Below are 20,618 nucleotides of genomic sequence, written 5' to 3'. Positions count from 1 at the left end.
AGAAAGTCCAAGGACCGTGCTCAGGCCCTGAGCTCAAGCTCAGGACTGGCAAAAAAAAAAAAAAAAGAACAAGCAAGCAAATGAAGGCCCCCCACCCCATCACACATGTGACCTTGGGGTCTTACTTGGGTAAGACAACCAGAGCCATTGGAGGTAGCAGTACAATAACTGATCAGATGACACCACTGTGATTTGGAGTGTGGTTTGACAGCAGAACTGGCAGCTTCAGCCTTTCAGGAGCAAGCCTGAATCCCATCTCCCATTCTGACTGCCCTGCCAGGGACAGCAAACCCCTCAGAGAGGGTGGCCTCTGCCCTTCTGCTTCACTCCCATCTTTGTACAAACTAACCCTCCCTGCCTTGTCCACTTCAAAAGTAACTGCATCTTTGAAATTCCTTTTCCTTGGTGAAACTCTGCATTTTCTCACTCTCCTCCCACTGGGGACCAAATCAAACCTTTCTTGCTGGGTTATGTCTATGGTGGCACAGATTACATTGTAGTATTTATATATTTTCTTTCTTCATGTATTTTATTTTTCTTAACTGTACTAAGGATTGAACCTATGGCCTTGAGCATGCACTTTACCAGGCCTGAGACTTTTTGTTTGTAATCTGTCTTGAGATAAGGTCTTGCAACTTTTGTAGGGGCTAGCCTTGAACCCATGATCCTCCTTCCCCTGCCTCTGAAGTAGCTGGGATTATAGGCTTGCACCACCATGCCTGCCTACTGGCTTTTTCTATACCTTGCAGTGTAGACTACAAAACTCCTTGAAAGTATGGGTAGTATGTCTGTATGCAGCTGACCTTGCAATATCCAGTAAAGGCTTGTCCGAATGTTTTCTGTTTCCTGACTTAGCCTATTCCACTTTCTTTTTTATTTTTCCCAGTCCTGGGGCTGAACTCAGGGCCTAGGCACTGTCCTTGAACATTTTTTGCTTAAGGCTAGCGCTCTGCCACTTGAACCACAGCGTAGCACTACTTCTGGCTTTCTCTGTGTATGTGGTACTAAGGAATTGAACTCAGGGCTTCATGCATGCTAGGCAAGCACTCTACCACTAGGCTATGCTTCTGTCCCCCATTCCACTTTCTGTGTAAGCTCCCAGCTGACAGAACAGAAATGACACCAGCTCATTCCTGATCTCAAAAGTGTCAATGGCCACTTCCAGGATTTTACTTACCTTTTGACCTTGAAAGGGGCTTTTTGCCTTGGTTCATGACCCTAGGTAGCCCCTGCATAAAAGCTGGCTTTAAAAAGGTCCGTGAGAGGAACAGGAGGGGTCCTCAAGGATAGCCTGCATTCTTTTCTTCTCTCAAAGATCTTCCTTTGTCATCTAAGCAGCCACTTTCTTTCCAAGTCTTCCAGCTATTCAAGAAGTCACATCCTTTCTGAGCCCTGGCACTCCCTGAGACTTTGGTCTGCTGACTATCACTATGCCACTGACATCAGTACCACCCATGTGGTACTGGATGAGTTCATCTACAGGTATAATGAGATTTTTATGCCACCATATCTAGATCTGTTGTATTTATGCAACTGTTTCCTAAGGGGTTGGAGCAATTCTCCCTCCACACTAAGAAAAGGAACTGCTTGTACCATGTTAGGATAACAGAAAACACACACAGAAAACCCGGGATGCAGAAAAGTTGGCTACGATTTTCAATCTACCTCTTTCGCCAAATGTTTTTCTTTGCAAATTGAATCAAGAATGATCCTCTTGCCAGAGAGATGTTTTTAATGATTACAGTACATTCTAAAAAGGAAATATAAAATTTTAAGAATTTGAATGGTGCCTCAACTCACTAAAATCAACTGAAGTGAAAAGTTTTGCAAACTTTATATAAGGAATCAATCTAATAGGAAATGGGTTATTATTAACATGTTTAATCAATAAATTATTCCTATTTCATTCAAAAAGCAAAATTAACTATAGTACAATGAAAATTGTAATCAAGAAACACTACAAGAAACCATAGATGAAGTACTTACGAAAGTTTGATAAGTGAAGAAAAATTTCAAAGTATAGTATAAAATTCAACTCAGAAATCATAAGGAGGGCTAGGAGTGTGGCTTAGTGATAGTGCTTGCCTAGCATGCATAAATTCCTGGGTTCGACTCCTCAGTACCACATAAACAGAAAAAGGCAGAAGTGGTGGTGTGGATCAAGTGGTAGAATGCTAGCCTTGAGCTTCTTGCTCAGGGACAGTGCCCAGGCCCTGAGTTCAAGTACCAGGAGCAGAAAAAAAAAAAGTCATAAAGAGGGAGGAAAAAAACACTATCAAGAAAAATACTGTACAAAAATTTACAACATGTAGGCTGGATGCAGCGGCTCACACCTATAATCCTAGCTGCTCAAGAGGCTGAGATCTGAGAACTGTGGTTCAAAGCCAGCTGGGGCACTAAAGTCCGTGAGACTTTTTTTTAAGTCCTTGAGATTCTTATCTCCAATTAACCACCAGAAAACCGCTCTGTGGCTCAACGGGTAGCCTTGAGCTGAAGAGCTCAGGGATAGTGCCCAGGCTGAGTTTAAGCCCCATGACTTAAAAAAAAAAAATTTACAAGATGTGAAGACCAAAAAAAAAAAAAAAACAAAGGGGGCAGGAAGAAATACCAACAAATCACATGGCAGAGTATTAATGCAGTATGTATGTAAAGCTCTTAAAGCAAGTGCTGGTAGCTCACACCTGTAATCCCCTCTATGTGGAGGCTGAGATTAAAAAGACAGAAGTTCCAAAATAGTCAGGTACAAAAAGTTCTTAAGGCCCTCATCTCAACAGAAAAGCTACAGTGCATACCTGTCATGCCACCTACAATAGGATTGTAATTTAGGCTGGGGGTGGGGGAAAGAGGAGGAATCAAATGCCCTCTCAAAAATAACCATAGCAGTCAGGAGTGTGGCCTAGTGGTAGAGCGCTTGCCTAGCATGCACAAAGCCCTAGGTTCGATTCCTAGGTACCACATGCACAGAAAAAACCAGAAGTGATGCTGTGGCTCAAGTGGTAGAGCTCTAGCCTTGAGCAAAAGACACTCAAGGACAGTTCCGAGTTCAAGTGCCAGGTCTGATATCAAAAAACCCCCACAAACACATATACACATAGCAAAAAAGGACTGGAGGCCAGGCTCCTATTTAGAATGCCTGCTTAGTAATTGTAAAGTGGAGTCAGACTCCCCATACTGCTATTAAAAAGGCAAAGACAAAAGAAGAAATCCTTTTTTCCTCTATTGGACTAGGAAGAATGGAAAATTTAATACCCATGTTGGCAAAGGTGAAATGGAAGCAGGCACCTTTACGTCCTGCTGGTAAGAATTAAGTTGATGCAACTCCTTGGGAAAGCAGCCTGGCACTATTTACTAACATTTTAAACGAATAAATCCTTTGATCAGCAGGTCTTCCCTTCTAGGAATTTTGCCTAAGGAAAACACAAGTCCTAGAACACATGGGCAAAGACAGCTGCCTACTATGGCTATTTGCAGTTATTTTTATAGGAGGGGGAAAAAAGTTGGCAGCAACTCAAATGTCCATCCTCAGAGGCTTGGTTAAACAAGTTGCAAAGCACCATCTGACAACCACAAAAAAAAATGCTCAGTCAACTCAAAGTGAGAAAATTTTCAGTATAGCATACTGGCTTTCTTGTCACATTAAAATATATAGTGTGAAATTTGCTCTTTTCTCATGGCATGTACGATTCAATGGCATTATAATCACAATGTTGCACAGCCATCACCATTTTCCCACAAATTCTGCAACATGAAGGGCTAATGCTCTCATCTCCCCTCCCTCGGAACTCTAGATAACCTGTAACCTATTCGCCTCTCCAGGAGTTTGCCACATCATTTGTCTATGATGCATAGCAGAATGACACAATATTTGTGCCTTTTGTATGGCTTTATTTCTAGGAGCACCATGTTCAAAGTTCATGCATGTTGCAGCATGAACTTTGAATTTCATTATTTTATATCATTCATTGTATGCATATACTACATTTTGTTCAGACCCTGCTCTCATGGTGAACACTTAGGTAGTTTCCACCTTTTACCAGACATGATACTGCAATGAATATTGGCATTCAAGTCTCTTGAGTCTCCTTTTTCAATTCTTCTAGTTATGTATCTAGAAGAATGGAACAGCAGAGTCACAAAATGATTTAGGGCTTTTTGAGGAGTGGCCACTGCTTCCCACTGCAGCTGCACCTTTACACTCCTGAAGTATGTGAGGACTTGAACCTCTCTAATCTTCACCAACTCATTTCATTTTCTACTTTTGACTAAAGGTTAATATTTTATTTTTTAAAATGCATGTATCCAGGGCCGGGAGTTTGGCCTAGAGGTAGAGTGTTTGCCTAGCATGCACGAAGACCGGGGTTCGATTCCTTGATACCACATACATAGATAAAAGCTGGAAGTGGTGCTGAGACTCAAGTGGTAGAGTTCTAGCCTTGAGAAAGTCCAAGGACAGTGCTCACGCCCTGAACTTAAGACCAGGACTGGCAAAAAAAAAAAAAAAAGCATGTATCCATAAATGCACCATTCAAATCTATAAGTGACTGTCTCTGGAGCTTAGATTTGTAGGAGAGGTTCATATTCTTAGACCTTATTCTCAATTTTGTACAAGATTTTTTAGAATATGTTATTTTGTTATTTCTTTTGTTATTTCTTTAAAATGTTAGGAAAAAAATTAGCCTGAGACAGCTTCATGCATGCTTGCTAATGCAAAACATATGCCAGTTCTTGTTTAAAGGATTTAGCTCAGCCCTAATCAACACAGTAAAACGACCTGAGGCCTAGTCCCATCTCTGCCAGTGGCTCTGTTTTCTCACTGCTGAGCTCCCAGGCCCAAGGCTGGATCTGGCTTCCCAACTAGAATGCCAAGAACAGGTTGCAGCCATATGGATACAATGACTCCCCAAAACTGGGAGTAGCATGGAGACTAGAAGGGCCCTAGACTCATCCTCTTAGTCTACCAGTAGCTACCTTTATCCCAGTGTGTTCTGAGTTGCAGGAAGCCAGGTAACCTTTATCCCCTTCAGAATTACACTATTTTACAGAGCTAATAGAAGGAAACTAAAAGAAAGGAGAAACATGGAAAAACCAGACAGGGGGAAGGGAAGACCTTCTTCTAAGAGGGAGAATCTAGCCCAGGAAAGGAGTCAAGAAACAATACCAAGGAAGAGAGCGCAGCTTATCTCACCTGGGGCCACAGGAGCTGAAGTAGACAGCAAGGGGCAATGCCCGGAGCCATGTTTCTCTGAAACAATCGACCCAAGGTCACCTGCGTGGGCTTGGACAGACAGAAAACCTGACCTCTGTGGGAAGAGGCACTGAAGTCTGGGGAAGTGAAAGCCAAGTGAAATCCTCTCTCCCAGGTGCTCTCAGCCTTTCAGCTGCCAACTGTGGACTTTGCCCTTGAAATCTAACCCCTAGTGTAAGAGATAATCTCACAGGCATGTCTTGTGTAAACTTGGCTAATCAACAGAACTTACTCAGTGCAGAGACTGCTCAGAGTTCCTGCCAATGAGGAAACTGTGCTCAGTGGCAAGGGGAAAGCTTTTCCTAGCATAAATGTCCCCTGCCAATGGAATCAAGGGTCCAGGATGGCATTTTCCAGTAAGTGAACAGCTCTTTAGAGATAAACACCACAGCTGGAAAATTCATCCAGAAGTGACAGGGAAGAAGCCAATTATGGTGGGAGTAAAAATCTTTTATTACAGGCCTTGTTGATGTGACACAGTGAGCCATTAAGAACTTCTAAACTATAGACTTGTACATGTAAAATTCTAGTTTCAAAGAAAGCAAACCAACTAACACTTAGCCTCAAACCCTTCTTGCATCGCAGCTGCTAAGGCTCTTAAGTGGTAGAGCCAGCAGCAGCATTACTACTTCTTCCAAACAGGTTTAAAAATTCAATTTTTTAAGCCAGGTATAGTGGTTCATGCCTGTAATCCCGGTTACTTGAGAGGTACAGGTAGGAAGATCAAGGTCGAAGGCTGATCAAGGCAAAAGAAAAACAAAACTAAAAGCAAAAAGGGATAGAAGGGATAGAATATGGCTCAAATGGTAGAGGGCCTGCCCTAAATTCAATCCCCAATACTACCAAAAACATAACAAGAAAACCACAAATTCTAAGACCCCACTTCAGACCTACTGAATGGAAAATAAACTCTCCAAATGAGTCTGGTGCACACTCAAGGCAGAAAAGCAGAGCTCTGAGGCTGCCCAGAGCTCTGCAATTGGGAGCTCAGACTCCACCCCCAGCCATCCTTCATTCTTTCTAAGTGAATTTGGAGGGACTAGAACATCATCTATCTGGTTATATCCAATGAGTAGGGCAAAATTCCTCTCACTCCAGTTGTATCTTCCATAAAGTCTTCCGTGCTTGCTTTCTATAGACCAAATCCAACTGTGTTCCTTTCCTGCTTTTGGTAGAATAGTGATTGCCAGGCCTGGGTGGTTTAGATTGTCAAGATCTGCCCTAAGCCAATTGTTCAGTCTCATCTTCAGCTCATCTGATTGAGTCAACTCAGATTAAATGGTAGGTCAGTTCAATGAATGGGTGTTAAAGACAATCTGAAAACACCCAAACAAGGAATCTTTCTCAATTGCATATTCTTTCCTTCAGAAGCAAGGCAGTTACTGAAACAGACAGGAAAATGGGACCCAATTACTTTACATAAGAAACTGACTGGTGGATCACAGCTACTGAGATCTAAGAATCATAGTTCTGACCATCCATGGGATTCTTATCTCTAATTAATCAGCAAAAAAGCTGCAACTTGGAGGCATGGTTCAAATGGCAAACTGCTAGCCAGAAATGGAAAAAGCTGAGTTATAATATGAGACCTCACATTCAAAAAAAAAAGAAAAAAATGAAGCCACTCTATCTCAAAAATCTGTGCTATGCAAGATACTGGTAACTCACGCCTGTAATCTGACCTCCTTATGTAGCTGAGATCTTCATGGTTTGAAGCCAGCCTTAACAGAATAGTCTCATGGGCTCATGAGACTGTTATCACCAAGTAACCAGCAAAAACCTGGAAGTGGAGGTATGGCTTAAGCTGCAGAGTGTCAGTCTTTAGTGAAAAAAGCAAGAGCAAAAGATCCCAAATTCAAGCCCCAGTACCAGCACATGTGTACACACGTGCACATGTATACGTACACATACACGCACACGCACACACACACACACACACGTACACCCTATGCTACATCAGAAATTTGGTCTCCATGTGGCTCAAGCCTATAATCCTAACTACTCAGAAAGATGAAATCTGAGGATCATGGTTCAAAGGCAGCCTGAGCAGAAAAATCCACAAAACTCTTACCTTAGATTAACTACCCAATACCTGGAACTGGAGCTATGGACCCTCACACACAAAAAGGAGGAAGAAGACAAGGAGGAACAAGAGAAGGGGGGGGAGGCTGAGCATAGTCCTATAACACCAACACTCTGAAGGCCGAGGCAGAATTTTGAGTTCAAGCCTAGCCTGCATTGCACAGTGAGTTCCAGGCTACTCTGGGCTATAATAGCAACAATTTTTCATAAAAAAATAAAATAGAAAAACAAAATATATAAACACACATACAGAAGTATGGGCCACTGACACCTAGCTATTTAGGAGACTAAGATGTGGAGGCCTGCATTTTGGGGTCAGCCTGAGCAGAAAAACCCATGAGACTATGTCTCCAATTAGCCAGCAAAAAGCCAGATGGGAGGTGTGGCTCAAGTGGTAGACAGTCAGCTAAGAAACCAAGCCAAAAAATAACACTGAGTTCAAACTCCAATGCTACCTACAAAAAATATTAAAAATTATATATTTTATACATGTTAACACATACAATATGTAATATATTATATCATATTTATCCAATGAATATAAAAACAATTTCTGAAGTAACAGAGGGACAGGTTGATCACCCTCTTCTTTGACTAAAGGCAACAGGAAAGGATATCTTCTAAGAAAAAAACTATAAACTAGAAAGAAAAGATTATGAGCCCTCAGGAAACAACAAAGTCATCCCAGCTTTCCACTGACAAAACTCTACATGCTAGTAGGGGATGGGACAGTAGGGAGCACTGACAGGAGCTGCTGTCCCTAGGGCTTTCTGCCTTAAGCTTCTTCTAGGGACAACAACAAATGCTGGTGGAGATGTAGAGAAAGAGGAACCCTACTGCACTGCTGGTGGGAAAGTAAAGTAGTACAGCCAATCTGGAAGGCAGTTTGGAGGTTTCTCAAAAAAACTAAAAATAGACCTTCCCTATGATTCAGCCATACCATTCCTGGGCATCTACCCTGATCATCATAATCCAAGATACAGTAAGGACAGACACATGCTCAGCCATGCTCATTGCTGCACTATTCACAATAGCCAAGCGATGAAAACAACCCAGATGCCCTACTACAGATGAATGGATACAAAAAAAAATGTGGTACATATAAAACAAGATGATTGGGAGGGCGAGGGGAAAGGGAAATGGGGACAAAAACATGAGAAGGAGAAATAATGCACCCGGTGAATGTAACTGTAACCCCTCTATACATTAATAAAAAAAATTTCTTTAATGTGGTATATATATACAATGGAATTCTACATAGCCAACAGACAAGATAAAATAATAGCATTCGCTGGGAAGTGGATGAAACTAGAGCAACTCATGTTGAGATAAGTCAAGACCAAAGGAACAAAAGGCGCATGGTCTCCTTGATATGTGGATATTAGATCCAAACAGTACAAGAGCAATGACTTCAGGTACCCAAGGTTATTGACACGGTCTTACAGATATAAACGTACTACATAGACATAAAAATCCATGATGGGATTTATACTCTATAGACATAATGTTATATAGATCGATATGTATCTATGACATACAAACTCTTAGCCTAATTCTAAAGTCTATGTGCCAGTGATTGCATATAGAGATTCCCTTCTTGAATACTTGTTTAACATGACATTTGAAATATGATGTAAAAATCAGTGTTAATAAAATCTTTCAATTAAAAAAAAAAAACTTGGGGCCGGGAGTTTAGCCTAGTGGTAGAGTGCTTGCCTAGTGTGCATGAAGACCCGAGTTCGATTCCTTGGTACCACATGCATAGAAAAAAGCTGGAAGTGGTGCTGAGGCTCAAGTGGTAGAGCTCTAGCCTTGAGAAAGTCCAAGGACAGGGCTCAGGCCCTGAGCTCAAGCCCAGGACTGGCAAAAAATAAAAATAAATAAATAAACAAACTTATTCTAGGGAGCCATGCAGACATCTGACCTCAGGTCTTGCAGGTGAAAACAAGTGTAGCCTAGCATGGCTTTTGAAACCCATCCACAAGCAGTTGTGGCTTCTGATTATTTATCAGAGTAAATAAAACGCTTTTAAAGTTCCATTTAATGAGATTTAAAGTAAAATGAAATTAAAATTTCCCTGCTGTTTTCTTTTCAACTCGATCCCAGCCACTTCCCCTCAGGCACTTGCTCAGAGCTGAGTTAACAACACCTTCCTTACCACCAGCATCCTCCTAGCTGGCTCTCCTGGCAGTTGGGCCACAGGCAGCCCTGAGCAGCCAAGGTGACTCATAGCCAGAGAGGACAGTGTAGGCTATTCCATTTCAGCCTGAGCCCACAGGGTGGGTAAATGGGGGGCGGAGAGAGCGGCAAAGAACGTAAGGAACTTTTGTGCTTTCTTTCTAGAATCCAGAGCTTGCAATCCTCTGAAAACAGCAGCTGAGTTAGTCAAGCCAAAGAGAACAAAACCAAGGCCCGTGCATGGCCAAGACCATCTCCACTGCTCTACGTATGTTCTTGTCCCACTTGTGTGTCCTACTTTTTCATAGCTGACAGAATCCACCAGTCTTCCCTTTCCTTTCTGTTTGCTTTCCTTTTTGCAAAGTGATGAAGTCCATACATACAGGGTCTGACCTGTCCTCAGATCTTTGAAAATGGGAACAGCTCGCAGTGAGACCAAAGGAGGATACTTTTAGGGGAGAAATACAAACGCCCAATGCCTAGGTGCCTCTGGTCATATAATATTTATCAAAATGAACTTTAGGAAATGGAAACAAGAAAGATTTTTTTTGTTTTATCTATGTTTCCTTTTTGACTTGTTTGTTCATTTATCTGCCTTTGGGAGGCTAGTGGGGGGCACAGATATGGAGGGACATAGGGTGAACAAATTCAGCAGTGATACTCACTAGACAAGGTTTTGAAAATGAACTATAAAACATGTGTGTGGGGAATAGGAGGGAAATACCAGGGGAAAGTGAATGAAGGGGTGACACTGTCCAAAAAGAAACGCACTCATTACCTGAATTAAGAAACTGTAATCCCTCTGTACATAACCTTTATAACAATAAAAAATTTAAAAAGGGGGACAGTTGTGCATATGGGTCTATGCCCTAAAGTCTTCATCTTTTAATTACTCCACCAGAATATATGATAGGTCACAAGCTGCCAATAAATTAAATAGGAGACATTGTTGGTAGAACTTTGTGCCAAGGAAACTCATCTCTACTAATAAGGAGGGGACATCAAGACTGAACTTCTTTGGGAAGCTACTAGAGAAGCTAAGCCCTGCTTATGGGAGCTTACAGAAGTAGAACTCAGAAGAAACAGAATCTCTGACCCTAATCCATAATTTGTTCTTCTAAGACCAAAAAAAAAAAAGAAGAAGAAGAAGAAGAAAGAAAGAAGCTTGAGTACCTACTCCCAGGAACTCCTTATTCTGCCCTTGGCCTGCCTGGGTTCAGCAGGCCCATAAATTGGCACTGTTGATATGACCTTTCCAGGCTGTATTTCAACAAGAGATAACAACAAAGCTGAGAGCTTTGGTAGCACTCAAAGGAGATTTGAAGGACTTAAAACACACTGCTAAACTTGGCAGCAAAAGTTCCTGGTTCTTGCAATTGGAAAAGGAAATCTCTTTATAATTATGTTGGTAGATAAGGAGCTCCTTGCTGTCTTTAGATTAGAACCTCTTCATTCAGATCCCCTACGCTTCTGGGAGTGGTCAGAGTGTTATGCTAGGCAAGTCTCACCTGGGCTGGGGTCAAAATGTTCTTTGGGAAAAATAAAGTGCCAGGAGCTATTCTTCGCAAAGCTTCATGTCTAAGGCACAAGCATTTCCTGGAGATACCTGGCACTTTTTAATACCTAGGTTTCTCTATCACCAAGTTTCCATATTCATTCAGCCTCCTGGCAGCCCTCCCCTTCCCATCCTGCTCCTCCACTAGGGTTCTGCCATGCTCCTATCCCAATGCACACAATATACATCCCACGAGAGGGGGCCCCTTGGCCTCAAAGCTTCCTTGGTTTGGCCAAACTCTCCACTCTAGTCCTCTGAATCCAGCCTGGAATCCAGACTCAAAATACCACTCTTCTTGGATACTTCCTCCCCTATCCTGGAGATTGGTCTTTGGCACCAACTGGTCAGGAAAGGTCATTCATGAAACTGCTGTTTCCCTCTACCAGAAGGCCACAGCAGTGGCAACATTTATTCACAATCTCTAGAGAAGAACAAATAGACACCCCACATTTTCCCAGGGGACACCTAGTTACTGACCACATTTTCCCAGGGGACACCTAGTAACACACTTTTTTCTTGCTCACCAACAGACTTTCTAGCTTACTAATGGTGGAGCCTCCTTACAGTTGTTGCAAACAAATCCTATGCACTTGAGAACAAGTTTCCAGTCCCCAAACTTCAGGACCCAAGTCAAAGGTTTCCTAGAATCCCACTGGTGAGGTTAAAAGTTACTCAAATACTTTTCATGTGCTGTTATTAAATTTATTGTCTATTATTTATGTGTTATTAAAAGTATTAAAGTTACTTTAATACTTCTTATATGTTGGCCATTTGGGAAAATAAAAAGCATCTAACAGTATGCTTAAATTTCATGGAATTTCAGGGAATCCGGCTGAAAGACAAGGCACATACATTTGAAAAATCAAGCAGAATGCCAGTATGAATCCTCAATCCATAGCTTCTACTTTCTAGAGAACTAAAACCCAGAGAAGTCAAGTTATTTCCCCACATATAGTAAAAAGTCATATACAGCCAGACCAAAACTCAGATCTGCTAAACATGTGAGTCACTGAGGCACTTCTTGCTATGACATGTAGAAAGTAGTAAGAGGGGAAATCTACCAACAGCAGCAGAAAACATTAAGTAATTCAACCACAACCCTTTAAGATAGGTAAGTTGATTACTCCTAAGTTACAGATGAAGACTTGAGGCTTATAGAGTTAACTTTCCAGAACTCTCCCTTTCTCCAGATAGAAAGACAAAGAGCCAGATTATGAATCCCTAGAGCTGGCTGCAAAGCGTGAAGCTAAGTGAGGCTTTGAAGAATTCATGGAGGAAATCCATGGAAGCAGGCTGAGGAAGGGTAGGCAAGAAGTCCTTATCCAGAGCACCGAAGGGCCTGATATATATAAGGATCTCAGGGGTCCTGCCTGGGTTGGCATGCAGGAAAGAGGCAGGCAAGAAGATTTATTCTGTTCCAGGTGCTGAGCTATTCACATGTATCCTGTACAGTTTTACATAAACCACTTTACTTCATCCTCCATAACCCTAACAAGGTGAGTGCTGTTGGTTTATCCATGTTTCAGGTGACGCAGAGAAAACTGAGGCCCAAAGAGATTAAATAACTTGCCCAATATTACATAGCTATGGACTCACATATTAGGCTAGGCCTAAGCCTCAGAGAGTCCCTGTCCACCCCCCTTCCCAAGCTCCCGTTCTTAATCTCTGCACAGCACACTATGCATAAGATGCTCATACAAGTATAAATGGTATACCAAGGAAGCACCACACATTCACTGAGTATCTAATCATCTCTGATGGACACATACAGTATAAACCATCTATAACTAGACACTGCAGGCTCAGACCTGTAATGTTCACTCAGGAGACTGAGATCTGAGGATCTCAGTTCAAACTCAGCCTGGGCAGTAAGTTCTAAGACTCTTATTGCCAATTAACAGCAAAAAGCCAGAAGTATAGCTGTAGTTCAAACGGTAGATAGTTGTGAGTGAATAAGCTAAGGGACAATGCTCAGGCTCTGAGTGCAAGCTCCAGGATGTGTGCATACACACATACAGAGTCTATAATTCTCAATTTTAGAGCTCTGAGATAGTGTTCCAAGACACAGATAAGCACATTTAAAATCCAGTTCCTTCAATGAAATTAGAGTTCTAAACACTAGCTGACCTCAAAGGTTTTTTTTCTTTCCTATCCTTCTTCTCAGATGCCTAGAACCTTCATTCTCACAATTCCTATCCTCTAGTTGGCTCTCTTCTACCATTCAAACAGTACTTTAACTTAGTCTAAGAATAGAACCCTCCTTCGTTGTCTCAGTCTAAGAGCATTAAGATAAGTCATTAACCCTACCATAAAAACCCCAAACTTAAGCAGGTCTGTGTTTACTCTCTCTCAGTCACTCTGAGAAGCTTGCACTGGAGCAGTGGGCAGGAAATAGGACAATACAATATCTAATACAACCTACTTTTTGGATCCTCCCCAGCCCTGGCCTAGACATCCTGTCCTCACTGACTTAATGAATGAACAGATCAAGTGGGCATATATGGGGCACCTGAGATACCTCTGACCCAAGAGCAAATCAACAGGTACGTTGACCCCAATGCTGGCCACCCCACCCTACCACTGCTCCTCAGGACCTATACAAAATTGTCTATCTGGGTTCCCTGGAGATGGGCCAGCATTCTGCTACTGGGGCCTCCTGCCCCAGTCCTTCCATCTCTCACCACCTGCTGCCTCTAATCTTCTCACAAACATCTGCCCAGTGTCCCTCCCCTATTTCCCTCTAGAATCTTCTGTCCTGATCCAGAGCCTATCTCCCATAACCCAAGGTTTATCTCACTGTTTTTCAGGTTCACACACACACACACACACACACACACACACACACATCCATTGTTCTGACTCCCATAAGTCAACCTCTCCTCACATCTCTACGCCAGCCACTACAGGCTTCACAAACGACACTGGATCTTTCAGAGAAACTGAAGTGGTCTCATGACAACCCCTTAGAAACATGCCTGTTTTGTTTAGGGCAGCTCTGTACCCTAATTGCCTATATATTCTTTTATAAGGATAGTGAAATCAAATATTCAGACAGTTCTCAGATGAGAAGAGCACTGTGGTAGTTTCAATAGCCCCAAACCACAGTATATTCAGCCTATCCAAGCCAATAAAAATAAGGAAAGGGATCTTTGGAGAAATTCTTCAAGAAGGTAGTTCAGACTTGTTTAACATCTTCCTTTCCTTCTCAAAACACACATGCACATGCATATGAACACACACACACACACACACACACACACACACACGCAGAGTTTTGTAGGGTCTAGAGCTAGAAAGGGATTTTTCCAGCAGCACAATTTGTGTGACATGTTCAGCTAAGACAGACCATGCCCGCTATGTTCTCCCACCTACCTACTAAAATGAGGCTCATAGTATCTCCCCTCCAGAGTAAAGAGATCAACAGTCTCTACACCAGAAGGCACATTCTAAAAAGTTTTCCCACAAACTTTCAAGAGAAATCTCTGCCAGATAGTGTGCACACTCCTCTCTCCTTCCCTATTTTCTCTGGTCCTGCTGGAAGAACTTGACTGCCTGCAGCTCTTCCTTCCCCAGCCTCCCAACATCCATCCAAAGCAAAAGCACAGAAGCAGACCACAGGGTGCTGCTGCCCTCCTCCAGGCTGATACGTGTTACCCTTGCGTGGCCCCTCAGTCAACTTCCTTGAGACCAACAATGGAAATCAGGCGTCATCAAGGGAGTGACTGCTAACAGGCCACTTTCCCACAGGTACTCAGACCTTCCTACCTCCCTTAGGCACTGGGCCACCTGCCCATAGCAGTTCTCAGAATTCAGATGCAGTGGGGAGTGGGACACCATCTCTCTTTAGGTCCAAGCCAGCAGTGAGGCCATGATATTCAAATTTGAAGAGCCTCCCTCAAACTGTTCACCCAGTCCTGCCTCCCAGGGAAAACAGGGAACCAAAAAATGCCCTTGACCTGTTCTCCTAAGATATTTCAAAGTTTCAATTTCCTTAGATGATTTATTTTTCACATTTTAGAGAGGAGTGTGTTCAGGAAAGGAGAACAGAGGAAAGGGGGAGAGAAAGAGCAAAACTAGGAAAGTTACTTTTTAATTCTCAAGGAACCTAAGAGGGATCCAATTTGTGAGTCAGGTCTGGGAAGCTACACTGATAGGGAGTGGGGAACAGCTGCAGCCTGACCTAAGCTGAAGACAGCTTCTCCTTCGGCCCACAGAGGCTGCGGTGGAGGTGACTGTGGAGGTGACTCACCTAGAAGGGAGCTCTGTTATTTCATTAACAAATTAAAAGAACAGAAATCCCTACTTATGCCAAGTCTGCTCAGGCGTGGCCAGAAGGTTTTTCCCTGTCCTGTGGGAGAGGCTGAGGCTGCAGGAGAGGTAGCACTCAGGACACCCTTGCCTGCAGTTCCCCCCGCCGCCCCCTCCCCTGTTACTTCAGTCCTTGGCACCATCCTATGACATATCGAGTATCTGCCCTTGGAATTTCTACTTCCTTGTTTTTCTTTATGGTTTTCCCCTAAGCTATATAGCCTTACAAGTTCCTGAAAGATCTGCCCAACCTCTAAGGAAGTTTTCAGAGTCATACTCTTTCATGTCAATTAGAACCCTACCTCTCAACCCCAGAGTGGAGGCAAAGGCCCCTCTGCCCACCCCAGACAATTCCCCCTATAGATCTGAGCACCAGCAGCCTCTGTTCCAACAACTAAAATGTATGGCACCATGACTACAGGGAGCTATGGAACACAGGAAAGGCTGGGCCGCTCTGAGGATCCCTCCTGCACTAAAACAAGAGCTGAGTGACCTACAGAAAGCTTCATCTCTGAAGGATTATTTATGAAGCTCAAAAGTCTATAGTGAACACCACTAGTATTAAACTTCCCAATCCAAACAAAGCACTATTTGTTAACCATATCAAAGACTTCTTTTCCAAAAAAGACTTTTTAAGGTCTTTCTCAAATGCAGAAGAGTAGAAGTCATTTTATAAATGGAGGAACCAGAACAAAGAGGCAAAGTGACTTTCCAGGAAAGGTGTCATACTTCACTTCATAACATATTATGCTATTTAAGACTTGATTCGTTTACAACTACTTCCATGGAATCTATCCTATGCCTAGTCCTGTGAAGTAAATCTTGTTATTTCTATCTCATCTGAAGTTCAGGGACTTGTTCATAGCAACCTCACGTGACATGCAGCAAAACCTGGCCACAGACACTTCTCTTCTTTCCTTTCTTTTCCTTTCTTTTTTTTTCTTTCTTTCTTTCTTTCCTTCCTTCCTTCCTACCTTCCTTCCATTCTTCCTTCCTTCCTTCTTTGCATGAGTGCACACATGCTAGTCCTGGAGCTTAAATTCGGGGCCTGGTCACTGTTCCTAGCCATTTTTGCTCAAGACTAGCAGTCTACCACTTCAGGCACAGCTTCACTTCCAGTTTTCTGGTGGTTAAATGAAAATGGGGGTCTCACAGACCTTTCTACCCTGACTGGCTTTGAACTAAAATCCTCAAATCTCAGTCTCCTGAGTAGCTAGGATTACAGATATGAGCTACAGAAGCCAGGCTGAATCCTACCTTCTTATCTCAAATTTATTATTTTTACTGCTGTATCAAAAGAAAAGAGCCTCAGCTCCTTGAAGCTCATGGCTAATTCTTTTCACACATGCAGGGATGGTAAAAGAAGAAGCACTCTGGGCACATCCTCTTGAGCCCAGGAGCAGGCTTGAGATGCTGTAGTTTATACTGCCCCTAAAACGGATCACTGGGTAGACAAACTTCCTCCATCACATCCCCCACCGATGGTACCAGACCATATCCCACAAGCAAAACATAGATTTCAGGCCAGCAGAGAATCCCTATAGTCTAGTAAGAGGATAAGTTAACTTTAAAAGTGGCTTATCTTAGGTCTAGAGCTATTGGGCTGACACTTTAGAGCCTCAGACCACAACACTGAGGCACACATATATACATTCAGGCAGCCAGAATCGGGGACAGGGCCAGTGCTTGCATTGGCACGCTGACCCAAAGTTAATCAGAAGGCCCCCTCATTGTTTGCCAGAACACAAAAGACATTTTGTTCAGAAAGTTCAAGAAGAAAAACTGAAGAGCAGGACCACAGCTGTTACCCCCACTTAAAAAGTTCCCTGTAGCCAATGAATAAGTTTAAGATATAACATGGCTAAAGGAGAAATATATCTCCTGATGGGTCTCTGCTATGTCCACAGCAATCATTTTCTTATTACTATTACAGATGGCCTATCTCATCAACTATAGAGCTGTCTTTCTGGGAGAATCTGCTCCTAAGCCACACTGAGCTCAACTACACACCACTTCTCTAGATCTTAATGTTTTATCAAATTTCAAGATAGGCAAAGTAAAGGAGTACAAACTATGGGAACTATATGCCCCTGAGATTCAGATAAAGTTTTAATCAAAGCAATCCACCCAGCAAACTCACAGCTACTCCCTAGTTCCTAACTGCTACCACATTAATAAAAGATTCCGTCTGCAGCTTCTGGATAAGACACCTCATAGCAGTTTCACCAACCCCAGGATAGCCTCTCACTAACAACTCAGGAAAGTCTGAGACCACCCTCATTCATGACAGATGTCTATATACTTCTTATCGAACTACCTGGTAGAAAGGGCAAGGCCCTAGCTCAGATACCCCAAAGACAGTGCTTCTGTTCTAATAAACTATTCCACGGGAACTTAGGAATCACTGCAGGCTCCTTGCTGAATTTCTTCTTCTTCTTCTTTTTTTTTTTTGTTGCTGTTTCTGGGTGTTTTTGCTGTTTTTGTTACAGGTTAGACATAGCAACAACAAGAGACCAAACAGTGTCTATGAGAGCTAACCAAGTCGCTCCAGAGACAAAAGGCACTGAAATTTCCATATCAGAACTACAAACTACTGTGGTGATGAGAACTCATTTTTTTCTCTCTATAAAAGTGTCTTCCTGAAAAAAATATCCGGTGGTTTAGTGTTAACTAAAAAAGGAAAATGATGCTTTCCACAGTGAAGCCGAAACACCTTCAGATTCAGCAAGAGTGAGATCAGCAAAGATCTGCAAAGTCAAGAAAACTAGCTGTTTCTCTCCTCCTCCTCCTCTTCCTCCTCCTCAGGCTAATAGAATCCAACTGTGGGAGCATGACATCACTGCAGAGCCCCAAACCCAGTGCAGAGTACAGAACACTCACACGCTGGCTTCCCAGACAACAGTCCCAGGCCAGCAAAGAAAGGCAATCTTCCCCACCAAGTTACCCTTACCTGAAAGTCCCGGTGCTTTCCTGCCCCCTCCATTTTCAGCAGATTCTGGCTCACACTTCAGTTGGTTAGGGAGCCAAGGGCCCCCAAATCCACTGGCTTAAGCCCCGGTACCTGCTGCAAAAGCTTCCCACCACTCCTTCCTCTGACCTTTCCTGGCGCTCCTTTCCAGCCAAGTGAGCCGAGGGCTGCTAGCCGGCCAGGCCAGTTGTCATGGAGATCCTGTCCTCCCAGGCGGCGCCTTGTGCAAGCTCTGTCTACCAGGAGTGAGAGCGAGAGAGGGCGCGCGCGTGCGCGTGCACACACACACTCACATTCTCTCTGTTCTAGGAGACTTCCATGAAACAGCACTGTCTTTTGATCAGTCTTTGCAAGCATTCCACTCCTCCTACCTCCCTTCCAGAAAACCCAGGGCTCTGGGGTGTTCCTGGGAACTTGCTTTAACAGCTCAGAGGAAAGGAAAAAGACAGTGAATGTTTTCCTCCCGGCCGGTCAGTTCTTTCTCTTTCTTTCCTGTCTCTTTGTGTGTGTGTGTGTGTGTGTGTGTGTGTGTGTGTGTGTGTCTGTCTGTCTGTCTGTCTGTCTCTCTCTCTCTCTTTCTTTTTCTTTAAGAACAGTAACTTGGAAGAATCTCTGCGCCGAGAGGAGGGAACTAGCTGGAACACTTGAAGGGAAAGCAAGCCCTTCCTCTGGGTCGGGGAGTCTGGGTAGGAAGGGACCTTGATGCACTGCCTAGACTTGTTTGTTCACTTAGGATTTTCCGGGCAGCAGCTGAGGAGGAAATGCACTCATAACCCGGGAGCTCGCCTGGACTGGCCTCCCTGCTTACCTTGCTGCCTGTCCAGGTCCTGGAGATGACTTTAACCAGTACTGGGACCCATGGTACTAGTATGGGACCAACATCAGAGCAGTCTTGGCTTCCTGCAGTAGAGAGGAAACACACTAGGTCAGGCCCAGTAAGCATGTCCAGGGCAAGTCCATTGTCACAGACAAGGAAACAAACATTACACAAACATAGCCTCTTCTTTCTGCCCTGCTCAAAACTTGTAAGTCAGGGCTCCTGTGGGCTGCTGTCCCAACACTAGCATATCGATGGCACAGCAGTCCCTCTGACCACAGACCCTGTGGACACTCCTACTTTAACATTCTTTTATATGTATTATTGTTTGATCTTTACAACCTTTCAGAATATATTGGACAAATAGGTTTGTGACCATTCTACAGAAGAGAAAACTGAAGCTCAGAAAAATTCAGTGTTTGATCCACAGGTATACAGATACTTAGACAAAGAACTAAAGACAGCCTGGTCAATATACTTAGCCCTAATCCAGTATACTTAGTACTAAAGTTTATTGCGACCTGACCTTGAAAACTAACCAGATTTCTGATAAGTGGTTATGACTTACAAGATTAGATTCCCAGGGGAAGGCAGAGAAATTTTTCTGAGTCCTGGTAAGGTAAGTCTGATTACAATTCTGTTAGCCTGAAGCCTTTTATGATAGTATCTATTTGGTGTAGAACATCCTGATACACAGATGGGAAGGAAAACATCCTCCCCTACACTGTTTCAAAATATTTTAGCCCTACAGATCAGTACAGTAGGCCTTAAAGTCAGACTGCTGTTATGATACTAATTTTAAAAGATTTTTCTTTTCAATCAGTACCAGGAAGTGACAGATCCACAGATAGCACCAAGCCTTCCAACTCTCTGGTATACATTAAGTAGTGTGGTTTCAAGAGCATTAGGACAGAGCAGGGATCCAAAGGCCTTGGCAGTGCCTGACCTGGTCACCTGCCACAGGACAAAACATGTAACCTTCTGGTTTCTGCCAGACATAATCTATTACCCAGGTAGTGCAGAGAAGAGCACTAAAAGAAATGTTCTACTCGGGCAAAACACCTTCTTAAGTAGGTTTAGAGCTAAAAACCTCACTCAGCTGCAAACAAACAAAACACTAGAATACTTGATCTGTCCACTAGATGAAGACATGGAAGCTCAAGGATAGCATTTTCCAATGTTATTCCCCAAAGCGATGCTAGAATCTTAAAGGCAGAAATCTGATTAGCTTTCTGTGTACTGTGCAATTCTCAAAAAAAGTTTTTGATTGAGTTGAATTTAAAACACAAATAAATATGCCAGAAACTAAGGTAAAAGAAATATCATAAAATCTAACAGGAAATGACAGGCTGACCCACATCCAAAATAGTGGGCACTATTATTTTAGTGGTGCAATCAAAACTTCAAGGATATGTGCCTAACAACTCATTGTAAATACCCAACCTCATCAAACCCTCAGTTCAGG

The 20,618-nt window shown here is 42.9% G+C and overlaps 1 protein-coding gene across 9 annotated transcripts in view; it reads right to left on the bottom strand.

Annotated features, from left to right (window-relative positions):
- Positions 1-20,618, bottom strand: part of Dennd2b (DENN domain containing 2B) — a 145,756-nt gene that overhangs the window by 78,387 nt on the left and 46,751 nt on the right. For 4 of the 9 annotated variants that reach the window (XM_090348188.1, XM_090348186.1, XM_090348192.1 and 1 more), the window contains exon 2: positions 19,145-19,236. The gene's annotated coding sequence lies outside the window, so the exon portion shown is untranslated. Of the gene's footprint in view, positions 1-18,318; positions 18,857-19,144; positions 19,237-20,618 lie in introns of those variants that run through there. The other 5 variants (XM_090348189.1, XM_090348193.1, XM_090348190.1 and 2 more) reach the window with 3 other exon arrangements.

Source organism: Megascapheus bottae, chromosome 16 (assembly GCF_031878675.1).
Source record: "Megascapheus bottae isolate mThoBot1 chromosome 16, mThoBot2.hap1, whole genome shotgun sequence".
Taxonomy (NCBI): domain Eukaryota; kingdom Metazoa; phylum Chordata; class Mammalia; order Rodentia; family Geomyidae; genus Megascapheus; species Megascapheus bottae.
The sequence above is the reverse complement of the archived record's forward strand: the minus strand, read 5'-3'. Positions and strand labels throughout refer to the sequence as shown.